This window comes from Cydia pomonella, chromosome 10 (genome assembly GCF_033807575.1).
Source record: "Cydia pomonella isolate Wapato2018A chromosome 10, ilCydPomo1, whole genome shotgun sequence".
Lineage (NCBI taxonomy): Eukaryota > Metazoa > Arthropoda > Insecta > Lepidoptera > Tortricidae > Cydia > Cydia pomonella.
In genome coordinates this window covers 149,651-164,445 of record NC_084712.1, presented here as the reverse complement: position 1 = coordinate 164,445, position 14,795 = coordinate 149,651, and the positions used below count along the sequence as shown (strand labels likewise).

The 14,795-nt window shown below is 36.2% G+C and overlaps 1 long non-coding RNA gene across 1 annotated transcript; it reads left to right on the top strand.

Moving 5' to 3' along the window:
• The first annotated feature begins 1,573 nt into the window (after positions 1-1,573).
• LOC133521779 (uncharacterized) lies at positions 1,574-3,309 on the top strand. Its single transcript, XR_009799928.1, has 2 exons — positions 1,574-2,532; positions 2,632-3,309. It is a non-coding gene; the product is annotated as an uncharacterized LOC133521779 (long non-coding RNA).
• Positions 3,310-14,795: the final 11,486 nt, after the last annotated feature.

The window sequence follows — 14,795 nt, the reverse complement described above, 5'->3', positions numbered from 1 at the left end:
TTTATAAAAACGGCAAAAAAAATATGTTTGTTGTATGCCCCCCTTAAATATTTATTTTATTCTGTTTTTAGTATTTGTTGTTATAGCGGCAACAGAAATACTATCACGGTTCATGAGATACAGCCATGTGACAGACGGACGGACGGACGGACGGACGGGGAAGTCTCAGTAATAGGATCCCGTTTGACCCTTAGGGTACGGAACCCTAAAAATGTGTTATCCGCCAGTGGATCTCCAGAGATGTTTCTGAGAAGACTGGGATTTTAAAGGTTAATTCAGGAGGTCTATTTCCGATAGTATTTTTTTTAACAAACGGTTAGTGGAGACTCGAGTAAAAACGAACGCTGGGTAATCACGAACGCAGCTGTTTCATTATGTTAGAAAGGGATAACATGATTTCACTCATCGCCATCTTTAAAATCACGCCATCATTAGCGCCAAGCGACTAGTGGAGCGTTATGAACTTATGAATGCGCATAGAATTCAAGCTTAAACTAATTCAAATATTTGCTTATTCTAGTTACAATCTTCCCATAAATTAAATACAGTGTAACTTATTAAATAAAAATAGTTCTAACATGTCATTTATTTGCATAAATACGAATTATTTATGCATATGAATTACGGGAATTACATAGGTATGGATATGATGTGTCAACTGTCAACAGTGAAATTTCTGGTTGAAACTTAAATTGATAGCCGTAGACAGGTACAATCCGTGTAAAAAGTGAGAGAGTGTGATTATAAACGTGATATTTTTATAGAAATTTGAAATAAATGATGACGTCATATTTTGTCACTGCAACAAGATTAGACGGGTATATAAACATTGACGGGGTATAAGCCTGTGTTCATATATCAAGGATGTGGGTATGTCACAAATTGAAGGACATATATGCAAAAATACCTATGTTCATAATATGTACACAGGCGGTTTTGCTTTTATACCCGTCAATTAGTATAAAAAGCGGCCAAGTGCGAGTCGGACTCGCGCATGAAGGGTTCCGTACCATTTATGACGTATTAAAAAAAAATCTACTTACTAGATCTTGTTCAACATTTTACCACTTTGGACACACATTTTAGCACCTTGGAAGTGTCTCTCGCGCAAACTATTCAGTTTAGAAAAAAATGATATTAGAAACCTCAATATCATTTTTGAAGACCTATCCGTAGATACGCCACACGTATGGGTTTGATGAAAAAAAAAATTATTTTATGACTTATTAAAAAAACTACTGACTAGATCTCGTTCAAACCAATTTTCGGTGGAAGTTTGCATGGCAATGTATATCATATATTTTTTTTAGATTTTTTATTCTTTTATTTTAGAAGTTATGGGGGGGAGACACACATTTTACCACTTTGGAAGTGTCTCTCGCGCAAACTATTCATTTTAGAAAAAAATGATATTAGAAACCTCAATATCATTTTTGAAGACCTATTCATAGATACCCCACACGTATGGGTTTGATGAAAAAAGATTTTTTGAGCTTCAGTTCTAAGTATGGAGAACCCCCAAAATTTATTGTTTTTTTTCTATTTTTGTGTGAACATCTTAATGCGGTTCATAGAATACATTGTAACACTTTGGGGTATCCACCCAGTGTTATAAACAGCTGAGTAGCATATTATATAGGTACTTTATAGGTTAGAAAATGGTATGTTTGTTTTGGTAAGATTTGGTAGTTGAAATGTCTTCGACACGGATGTCATAGTGGGTCAGTCAAGAACTGAGACCTGTAGTGATATTTTCAACTTTACATATACGCTTTTAGCTATATTGAGTGGACAAAACTTACCGGAGCGGTAGGTCAGTCTGTGCGTTCACTCCGTTGCATTTTGCGCATCCATGTCGTGTTCCTGCGTTGTGCTAGGACACAGGCACTTTGCTTTCGTTGGGGTATATCCATTTCACAATTGAAATACATTTTAAAACATATAAATACCACGTATTAACAGTATGATTTCGATAAAACCGAGCAGTTGTTTATTTCAGCGGTAGACACTGACGGCTGTCAATGTCATTTGGTTTTTTTTGTCCATGGTTCCGTAACAGACGGTCGGTCACACTTGTTGTACGACAATAAACATATAATTGTGGTTCTTTTATCTTTTTATAATTTCCAATTATTAATAAAGTCCATATTATTAGCTTCCCAAAATGAGTAACTCTTTTTATTGTTGATGTTTCGAATTATTCCGAGAGTCAAACCGGTCAGTCGTGGTATCCCTTGAATGGGAAGTTTTTCATTCATCAGTTTGTCTGTGGTTTCTCGGATTGGAATTTTGATAAATCATTGTTCGATCGATCTTCAGGATGTGAAGGATCTTAGAAAATCTTTGGACAATCAATCTTAGGGGTATGTAACCTACTTGAAGGTTTTATTTCCTAAAACTGTGGTAAATTCAAGTTAGTAATCGTTAATGTAATTTTGTTACAGCTCGTCCCAAAATGTGCATAATTTAGCGTCTTAGAGCCTACCTAAAATGGCGGCTGCTAATCTTTTCCCTTCAATTTAACATAACTTGGTGAGTTTCCACACTTTTTAAATATATAAAGAAGGAAAGGCGGAGGTAGTGTGTCCTTTCGCAAATGGGTTAATATAGTGTTTTATGTGGATTTTCCAGCAAAACCTAATGTAACGTCAACCACCTCTTCGTCTTGCCACGCGGTCTGCAGGCGCCGTCGTTGGTATAGGAAATAATGGACCCGGCATAAACCCCGGTAAGTCATTTAATCGCTTCATTGCCGTAATTTAAATCGCGCTGTGCCTCAGTTTAAAATATAATTTTTCTATAAAACTAAACGTGTTAAAACATAATTTTTTTAACCTAGAACATTTTCTTTGTTCTTAGGGTTTTTTCTGGACCCTGGTTTTTTCTGGACCCTGGTTCTCCTGGACCCTGGTTTTTCCTGGACCCTGGTTACTCTAAGGATGTGCCATCCGGTGGCAGCGTTCTTCTTGGCAGTGTCCGTGAAGTTAAGACTTTTATGATATACCTTTAGTTAAATATGGACCCTTTATGCTGAACAGGTAACCTGTAATCCCTGTGAGCAATTGCTTACTGCTAAACATCCCCGGAGGTTGGGGCATAACTTTTACTTTAGACAGTGTTATGTTAGGAAGACAAATTTTGATATTGTTGTCCGTAGACACAGAGATGTCTATGATGTATTTAGTGTAAATTTCAAGAAATAGTGGTGTCACTAAGAAGTATTTAGTATTACTTATTTACTAATAAATAACTCGTGTTGACCGTAGCGGGTCATATATATTTAAGGAATAAAGGTGTGTATTAAATAAATTTGGGATTTTCATTTGGATATGTCATGCGCTTGATGAGGATAGTATCCTGGCGTCCTACCTTAAATTTTTGGATACCTATTCTCACTCCATAGTGGCCTGAACCGCGACCCTATCTATGATTGTAGTTAGCCGAAGGTATTTGTGAACTTTTCAGTAGTGAAGTTTGGTGAGTTCTGGATCACTCCATAGAAACACGTTTCCTTCTATGGAAACGGTCTTTAACAATAATAGAATCAGATCTTCTCCATATCCAGAGCTCATCCACAACTATTACAACATCCACTTACTAAGTTTGAACAGTATAGCTCATATAGTTTCGGAAAAAAGTGGCTGTGACATAATCGGACAGACAGACGGACATGACGAATCTATAAGGGTTCCGTTTTTTGCCATTTGGCTACGGAACCCTAAAAAGTACTTTTACACCAATTTGTGATAGAATGAAATTACCATTTAGCAACAGTAGTTGCGGTTTTGAATCTTGTCTCCTTTATGAACAATACGCTCTTAGCAGTCTTAATAAATCCGTTTTGCCACCGAAATCAGAATCACCTTACCCCACCCGTTCATACTCTGTAAGATTAAAGACCGGTATGTATTAAAAACTGTCAATTTCCAACGATGTTATCATTTGTCAATTGTCATGCATCGTAGACGACGTTTCAGGTTTATTACAATGATAAAAACGAAAATAATGACATACCTACAAAATAAATTAAGGTTGGTGACTTCAAACTCCACCATACGTACGTTAAAGTAAAACAAATATATTATTATGGCGGTCTTTTCCAGCGTTAAACGTACACGCTTAACGCTGAGCGGGCGATCGGATGAAGGATGACTCACACTAGAACAGTCCGGGTCCGGCCGAGGCGTCTCTTTTCTTCTCTTCAATTTTCTGTACGAAGTATCACGTGACCACCGATCACCCGCCATAGACGCCACAGTCTTTATTACAGGTCTCAAGTTTTTTTGAGTCTCTTTTAGATACAAACTTGACCGTGTGTCATCATATTAAAAGTATGATAAATGTTTGTCTCATCATTATTACTGCTAAGTCTTTCTTCCTCAATGTTCTCTGGTCCCGTAATGTGTTTACCACGGGCGTCTTTGTGCGGATCTCATTTGTTCCCGAGACTGCATCAGACGTGACAGCCGGGACTGGAGACTTATGGGGAATTTAACGGGAACACTGGGAATATGATTTATTATATGTTACACTTAAAAGCTGCGTTGCGTGTTTATTAAAACAGAATAATGCATTTATTTAAAAGATTCAAATAATTTATTTGCATAGAACATAGTTATGAGGTGTTACAAAACGGAACGGGTGCTGTTTGTGGAGACCGGTCTACATGGTATGTATGTAACTTTACTTTTGAGTGGCATTAACGTGAGAGAATAGAATAGAATAGAAAAGAATAGAATAGAATAGAATAGAATAGAATAGAATAGAATAGAATAGAATAGAATAGAATAGAATAGAATAGAATAGAATAGAATAGAATAGAATAGAATAGAATAGAATATAATAGAATAGAATAGAATAGAATAGAATAGAATAGAATAGAATAGAATAGAATAGAATAGAATAGAATAGAATAGAATAGAATAGAATAGAATAGAATAGAATAGAATAGAATAGAATAGAATAGAATAGAATAGAATAGAATAGAATAGAATAGAATAGAATAGAATAGAATAGAATAGAATAGAATAGAATAGAATAGAATAGAATAGAATAGAATAGAATAGAATAGAATAGAATAGAATAGAATAGAATAGAATAGAATAGAATAGAATAGAATAGAATAGAATAGAATAGAATAGAATAGAATAGAATAGAATAGAATAGAAAAACGTTTATTGCAAAACCATCTACAAACAGTATTTTACATTATTAAAAAAAGGAGAAAGAAAGAAGATCTAATACACTAAACAGTTATAACTATTACTTGTAACCTATACTAACACTTCATTCGGTTCTTGTTTGTCTGATTTAATTTCTTGCCTTTTAATTATTCTTTAGTTTAATTATTAATTATTTTATATTATTCAAGTCTTGGAGACCTTTTACATCTCTAAGACTAATTTTTTCGAATCGTTATTTTAATTATATTTTATCCCTGACACTAAGAGACTTTTACTTCTCTAAAGAATTTTAGTATTTGTAAGGTGTAATTTTTTATATCATAGTTTTTTTTTTGTATTCGACATTTAGATTCCATATTTGTAATTTTATTTTGATATTTTTATAGTTTAAAAAAAATTTATATGTAACAGTGCCCCTGCCTTGGCCTATTTGCGTGATAAATGTTTGATGTTTGAAATCAGTCTGCGTGCAAATATTGTAAAAAACAAAATCATAATGCGTTATCGCGAGAGTAAAAACAAGCAAAATGGTTCTTCGTGTGTATCACAAACCGGGAAACCGGGCTTCTTTCCGGTTGAAAAACAAGACCAAAGTTCTCCACGGTACACCCATCTTAAAAGCCGGCAACGCGTTTAAAATGCCTCTGGTGTTGTGGGTGTCCATGAGCGACACTACACTACTATATAAAAAAACTTTAATAAAACCGTAATAGTACATTACGATACAATTCGAAACGAGTGGCGATAAATTAAAACACGACCGAAGAGAGTGTTTAAAATCGACACGAGTTGCGAATTACCTATTCGCACATGTATTGTACAACGTTTTACAGTACATATGGCCTTTTAAATGTTCGACACAGTAACGTAATATGCTAATTTTCGCACTAGTGCGGTAAAGTAGCACCATATGTACTGTAAAATTATATTATAGGTGTTCTATTAAAAATAACAGCCTACAATATTACCTAAAATTTGGTTAAAATTGAATCATAACAAAAAGCACAAAGCGGGCTTATGCCTCTATAATAAAAATATTCTTCTTAGCAGTTTCATGAATATTTTATAAAATTACATTATCTAGATATTTCAACCAATTTCGATAATGGGATATTGAAATTTTACTTCGTGTAATCGCGTATTACAGAAAGACCACTGCCCGCCAAATTAAATCATTTTAAAAGGCAACTTTAATTTAGTAAGTATTTTCAATAATCGAATATGGTACAAAAGACAGCAAATAATTTTATAATCAAATTATTATTATTAGATTTATTAGGTATTAAACATTATTACAGGTATCTCGATGCTATCCATATTATTTTGTACCGTAATACAAACGAAATACTTAAAATCCATATTTAAAATACCCACAATCATCTTCCTAACGCTGTCCCGGTATTTTGCCACGGCTTACTTGGGAAGCCTGGGCCTCGCTCAGAAATCTAATCCCAGTAATTTAGCACAGGGACTATAGTTTTGTCAAAAGCACCCCAGCCCAGTATGACTTCATGATAATCATGATTATTAAAATAAGATACACTATTAAGAAGTAAGTATATTTTATGATAGTTTTCTTTATTCTAAAAATCTTACATACCGTGAATATCATTATTATTTACTACTAGCGACCCGCCCCGGCTTCACACGATACACTTCAATCTTTCTCAAGAATCTGTCTATTGACAGGTGAAAACCGCATGAAAATCCGTTCAGTCTTTTTTAAGTTTCTCGCCAACATACAGTCAGACAGGCGGGGTGGATTGTTATTGCCGATCAAGTCCCGTTTTAGTAAGAAATAATGAGTAAAAATCGTGAAAGTTTTAACCAGTGTATTGTAAAGATCGAATCGACATTCTAGCTATCCTCGACGGACAGACGTATTTCTAATATTAATTATAGGATATGAATTCGATCTGGATAGATATGGAATGAATTCATATCCTATATTTATAATTAGAATACGCCTGCGAGTCTATTATTTATGCCACGGTGAGTGCCAATAACTCGAACCTTTCGGAAGAAATGCCACGAACACGATATATTTCCGCCCCAAACATTCTTAAAGAAAACGAGGATTTTTCCCGGGCAGAGAAAATAAAATATCTGAAGTGTGACTAGCTCGATGCTCGTCGCTGTGATCAAAGACTATCTTGTATATAGACTACACATTATAAAGCACTAGCTTTTGCCCGCGACTTCGTCTGTGTGGAATTAGTAATTTGAGTAGCTTATTTTTTATTCAATTTGCTTTTTATTGATTCCCCATACAAACTTCCTTATTAGAGGGAGAAGTATAACGTCTAGATAAAGTTTAATGGCTATCATTCAATTTGAGCATATGCTTACATCAATTCAATAATCAGGCGATATATAAATTAAGTATCTCACTTCCACCCCGCTTTTTACCCTCTTCAGGGACATGTCCTTATGTCCTTCCTGGTACTTTGTTTTGGGGTCACTTTCTGGAGATGTCACTTTGTTAGGCCGTCACTTTCGAAGTAGATCACTTTCTGAGTTCGTCACTTTTTTTAGCATGATACGATTTGATCGTATACCTGCACAAATAATGGATACCAGCAAACAGAATAGCTCTAAGACATACGGTCGCTTTTATATCTTACATACATTTAAAAAGACATTGGGGTTAAGTAAATCCGAAACTATAGAAGATAAGTAAGTAAATCGATTGTTCGTCACCAATGGTCAAGTCTTCAAACTTTCCCGACCTCAATTGTCGTTTAACTGAAATTCTTTTTTTTTTTCATTTTTATTTATTGTAACCATAGTATAGGTAGGCAAAAAATAATGTTATACTTTCATATATTATTTTTAGGAAATCGTGTTTTCCGAAATAAGCGGGCTTATTTGGCTAGTTTGACAGTACGTGCTAGTCTTACAAAGTACGTAAGTGCCGACTTTGAGACACTCCCGAACTATGAATCTCTTCAACATTATGACCTTGACTGTGTGCTAGTCCGAGTGCGAATGTTACAGTAACATATTGGACCGTATGTGCTCTATATAGTCTATGTAGTGAGTGATCTGCGACGACGCTTCGACTTGAGTTGACGTGTTTATTCTGCAGATAAGCTTCGAGGGCACTTGGCGAAATATGAATCTACTAGCGCTTCAACATTATGACCTTGACTGTGTGCTAGTCCGAGTGCGAATGTTACAGTAACATATTGGACCGTATGTGCTCTATATAGTCTATGTAGTGAGTGATCTGCGACGACGCTTCGACTTGAGTTGACGTGTTTATTCTGCAGATAAGCTTCGAGGGCACTTGGCGAAATATGAATCTACTAGCGCTTCAACATTATGACCTTGACTGTGTGCTAGTCCGAGTGCGAATGTTACAGTAACATATTGGACCGTATCTGCTCCATGTAGTCTGTGATCTGTGACGACGCTTCGACTTGAGTTGACGTGTTCATTCTGCAGATAGGCTTCGAGAGCACTTGCCGAAGTATGAATCTACTGGGGCTTCAATATTATGACCTTGACTGTGTTTATGCTAGCAAAGGCCCATGGATATATTATACAATAAAAACCTTATAAGCTGAAAGACACATGTTGGCGACACAGTATTACAGCGCGACACTACTGCCGACTGCATTGCTGCCGATGATGTCAAAATAAATGTTGGGCCAATTGAGTTATAGTACTAGAGTCGGCATCTCTATCAAAATGTTTCCGCACCTCAATTAAATGCTGGCACTTCATTGCGCTTAGTACCCACGTCTCCGACCACTGGCGAGATGCCACGCATGTGCCTAAAATAAAATAATAAAAATTAAAAATATCTTTGTGCGTTATGAAAATGTATTCTAATAATATCAAGAAAGATAACACAAACAAACACGCGATTTGATCGAAATTGCTACGTGTACAGACTAAAGTCAAACAGAAAGAGATTTAGGACTATTTCTATAAATTTTAATGTCTTCAGTGTCACATTATATGTAAAAAAAACCAATACACACGTAAAGAAATAAATACATTTGATCGTAGAAAGATGTAGGCAGAAAATGAACAGTTGTCATAACAGTTTCGACTCTGGCTAGCTACGCTTATTCTTTAGCTTAGTGACAGACGTCAAACGCTGAAAATGGTGAACACGATTTGTGCTCGGTAGCCTATCTAGTACATTACTATAAATAACATCACATACACAGCACATACACATACATTACATACACACATTAGTACATTATTATAAATCAGTGTGTTGTCGGGCAGCACCATACACGTAATAATTACTACAGAATTATTCTGGTCTAGTCTAAATCCAAAAGGTACTTTCAAGTGGTACTTTAAGTGTAAGTAAACCGTGTTGAAGAAAGCCGAGGGCTAAACCGGTTAACCTTATTGAGAAAAGGTTGCGCGCAATTCAATAAGGCTTACGTTTCGAGGTGCAAAATAAACGGCTTCTTACGGACCCTTATTTTGGTCCCCTGCAGGAACGGAGACTCGGTATTCTAATAAAATGATCCATAGAAATTATCAATACTACTTCTACTTCATATTCCATTAAGAAATAAAAAGTGGCTGTGACATAATCGGACAGACAGATGGACATGACGAATCAATAAGGCTTCCGTTTTTTGCCATTTGGCTACGGAACCCTAAAAACCACAGGCTTTTATCGCTGATTATACTTTTCTTTCAACAGGCAACTACTTATACCTACTCATCGAGAAAATATTATTTTATTATAAAATAAACTAAATTACAATTAGGTTGTGTTGTTTTATGGCTGAGTCCCTATGGCCACCTCCTATCTCCATCATCAGACCAGCTCGATGGTACCATACCTAATATTGCATTGTCACCAAACTTACATTATATATTATGTATGTAAAGTTTCAGCTCCATCGAATAATGGGAGTGGGTAATGTACAATGTAGATGGTAAGATTTGTTCCGAAAAAACACATTAAAAACAAACATTGCAATTTAAATACAAGCTTGTTGAAAAGATTATATACAGGGCGGAAAAATCGAATGCCACATGGATGGCAACTACCTTAAATATTGTAAATAGCACATTTTGTGTAAGGGAGACTTTCCTTTGTTTTTAAAAACAATAAATACTGCATTTAAGGATTTATGAAAAATCGCTTGCCTCAGTCGGGACTCGAACCGGTCAAATAATGTAAAATCACTTGCAAGTCACAATTTCAATTTATCTACGTAAAATAGTAGCTCTAATATTTGAAAATGGAATAAACACAATTCGAAAAAAAAGAAAAGAATGCGTTCAACAAGTCGGGCATTATTTGTTTTAAATTAAAAAGATTGCACTTAAAAAACAAAAACGGTTCGTTAAAATGTTCCATTTTTAAAAATTTACCTATCCTAGCTACTATGATGACTAGAGAATAATTGATGCAATTTTCCTATCAAAGGAAGTAGGTAGGTTACTAAAGTGGCATTAGTAATCGCAACTAAAGTGATAAGTAAACATAAGTGTAGCTCATCATTATCATGTCATTTAAACGTCTTTATTTTCCTTGTATTCCAAGGATTACGTCTTAATTCACGTGACGGGTGAAATCAAATTTCAAAGGTAATTGTTAATTTTCATGGCCTTCCGTTATTCTGATTGTATTTGTTATTTAGAGAAAAATGAACTTTATCAGTAACCCTTTCAATCTACAGCACATTATTTTTTGTCACATTTGACCGGTTCGAGTCCCGACTGAGGCAAGCGATTTTTCATAAATCCTTAAATGCAGTATTTATTGTTTTTAAAAACAAAGGAAAGTCTCCCTTACACAAAATGTGCTATTTACAATATTTAAGGTAGTTGCCATCCATGTGGCATTCGATTTTTCCGCCCTGTATAATGTGAGAGTTGCTGAGTTGCGCATTATTTCAACCTTCAACCAAAAACGGCACTTTTGCCACTGACTGGTCAGTATCAGATCAACATCAGACTGGAATGAGATTTAATCTTATACCTTTAAATGAGCAATTCTTGTTTATATATATTTAGTACCTGGGCGACCAAGCTTTGCTCGGTTATAATGATAAAAATTAAAAAATAAACTTGAACATATAAAAAAAAAAGTTAGTCACCGGGCGAGATTCGAACCCGTAACACTCGTTTAGCAGTCCGCGATAGAACCCGCTGGACCACACGGACAGTGGCCGGCAACACGAAATTAGCGACCATATTCTGCGACGAAAGAAAAACGCATGAAAACTCGAAAACACGCGTTTTCCCAAACATAAGACTAATCTAGATAGATTGTATACCCCCAAAAACCCCCATATACCAAATTTCAGCGAAATCGTTAGAGCCGTTTCCGAGATCACAGAAATATATATACAAGAATTGCTCGTTTAAAGGTATAAGATATATTTCGGAAATCTCGGAAACGGCTCTAATGATTTCGATGAAATTTGCTATATTCCGGTTTTCCGAGAAAAGCTCGGTTTCCCAGGTATAACAATATTTTTCGTCAAATGAACAGTTAATTAGCGAATAGTATACCTATTACCTATTATTATGAAAAATATCGTACCTAAAGTGAATTCATTCAGCCACAGTATGTAGTTGACTACCAGAGATTATTCCTAGATTTTTTTTATCATAACAACATATTTCACGACACATTTGAAATATTACGCCTGAAAGCGACGTGATTGGTCAAATTGAAATCAGTCGCGGTTCGTTTTTTACCGAGCACGTTCGCAAATTGCAAATTACCCTCAATTTGCCAAGCTCCTTCTTACGTTTCCATTTACTGTACTCTTCAGGTGATTTTGTTGTCTGACCACACTCTAAGGGGTGGTGACGTTATTGTGAACTACTTTTACTACTTTTTTTAATACTATTTCGATGGCAAACAAGCATACGGCCCGCCTGATGGTTAACAGTCTCCATAACCTATGTACCTACACCTGCAACTCCGGAGGAATTACAAGCGCGTTGCCGACCCTAACACTCCGCACCCTCGTTGAGCTCTGGCTACCTTACTCAGGAACACAACATTATGAAAAGGGTCTAGTGTTATTTTGCTGCGATTTTCTGTAAGATGGAAGTATTGCTCCAGTTGGGCTCTGGTCCAGATCTGGAATGACATCCGCTGTGCTGTGCCCTACCACACAAAGCGAGATGTCATGTCAGGCAACATCGCGCGACACCGGTCGCCAGTTTGAGTCATAAGGCGCACGATGTCGCTAATGGCTCGGCCCGCTGCACTGATTGTTGTTATGCTCGAATTGTGTCACAGAGCGAGATGACATTCACAGTGCCCATAGCTGTCTTTTGGACGTAGTTTAAGGACATACACGGGTCCGAGGACCGGGAACTTTTACTATGGAGCCAACTCCGAAATCGCGAAAAAAAGTGTATCTAATTCTAACTAAAGTTTGCGTTGCGTTTTTGTTAAATGATTGTTGTACTCATAGTTGTAATTTCAAACGACATTTTGTAAAATGCGTTTACTTAAGTGAGAAAGATATTGTCAAAAACTGTTTGTCAACGTATTTTCTGACCATTCTGTATAGTAATAAAAACTAAAAGTACCTAACATAATATGAAATACTAGTTAAAGTAACTAATGTGAACAACTGTACCCCTAGTGTAAATTTATTTTGTATGGGATTTAGAAACAGCGCGCCAAGCGGGACGTTTTGGAAACTCAAAATCCCATACAAAATGACACTTAACACAAGCGCGTACGGCACGTTTCGCTATCGAATAAATTTACACTAGGGGCTCTAGTCGAAACGTTCTACACATGCTTTACAACTTTTAACAGCAAATCTGCGCTTAGATCATTTTGAACACCTCGCTCGCATAGTTATTTACACTTTGCGCTGTATGAAGTTAGATCATGACTGTCTACTAACCACTAAAATAAATATTTGGATAATACAATACAAGTTTCTATTTCTCATAGTAAATGTAGTGTTTTAAATGAGTATATTTATAAGATTACATTTAACGGAAAATAATATCATTATAATAAACAATAATATTATTTTGCGTATCCAGCCACACCAGCCAGTTCTTGACTAATGAATATCAACGTTTCTTTATACAAGATAAGACGTCCCACAATGTTCACCCCCACCCACTTGTCACAACGTATTCCCGGCAGCAAGCTGAGCGCATTCTTTATAAATAATTTATCCATACGCTGTTGCCGTAAAAAAACTCTACATTTATTGACATAGCAGAAAAATATTCATAAACATGTCAAATGAAATACTGAAAGAAAATAAAACCGCGAAGTATTTTCCTCTCTGTGGGAGAATTTGCAAGAAAAAATGGAAAAGAACGATCTGGCCGGACAAAGGGTTCCGTTTGTTATTATTTCATATAAGCTGGTATAACACCAGCTGGTGGTGGTGGTTTGGTTAACGTCAAAAATAAGAAAGGATACAAAAAAATAACACTACCTAAAAATAACTTTTGGACCCGGTTACGTCCTTAAACTACGTCCAATAGAGAGGTATGGGCATTGTGATTGTCATCTCACTTTGTGTGGTAGGGCACAACCAGTGGATGTCATTCCAGATCTAGAGCAGAGTCCAACTGGGGAAGTTTACAGAAACAGCAGCCAAATAATACTAGATCCTACTCATAGTGTTGTGTTCCTGCCGGTGACTAAGGTTGCCAGAGCTCAATGAGGGGGGCGGGTTTAGGGTCGGTAACGCGCATGTAACTCCTCTGGAGTTGCAGGCGTACATAGGCTACGGAGACTGCTTACCATCAGGCGGGCCGTATGCTTGTTTGCCACCGACGTAGTATATAAAAAAAAAAACAGTTAAATTATATCACAGGAGAAGGCATCGTACTGTAAAAGTGACTGGAATCATAACGTAATAATGTATGTTTATTTCATTTTATTTACTAATATGAGCCTAGAGTGTCCTACTGCTGGGCATAGCCGTCCCTGGTCTTGACCCGTCTCCCACCAGTTCCTGTCAAGGTCCTCTCGCCAACGCCGTCGAGGTTTGACGCGACCTCGGGTTCGATTTTGTGGGCCCAATCGGTCGTTGATTTAACCCATAAGTCATCTGGCATACGGCAAACGTGTCCCGCCCAGTCCCACTTCAGCTTGGCGGCTGTTATTGTTGTTAAATCAAAATTCAATCATTACCAAAACGTGGTTCAACCGATTACTTAATAAACGTATACTTGTTTTATTATTTTGATAAATTGACAAAAGTATGTACCTATATAGCAAAGACCGATGTTGTGCAATCGTTTTATCTCTGACGTTAAATTTTTATGGCTTGGTAATTTTTTATAGTATGTGACAACTAATTACTTTCAGTTTATTTATATATAATAGTATGACAACTTAAAACGCAAATCAAAATATTCCATGAAATAATTTGATTTGTTCCCAAAGTTGTAAGTTGAAAAGAGTTCAGTGTTTTCACTCGCGGGACCCCAAAAATATATTTCTTTCTCAATTGTTCTGCCCGAGTCGTTGAGAAGGAAAAATAAAAGTTTTATTATAAACGGAACTGGGAATAGGTATTAACTACCTGCACTCCCTGGGCTCCACACTCCTAAAATAATCTATACACTTTTCATCTTATCACAACGTAACAAGAATCAACATTGTGGAGATATTATTGA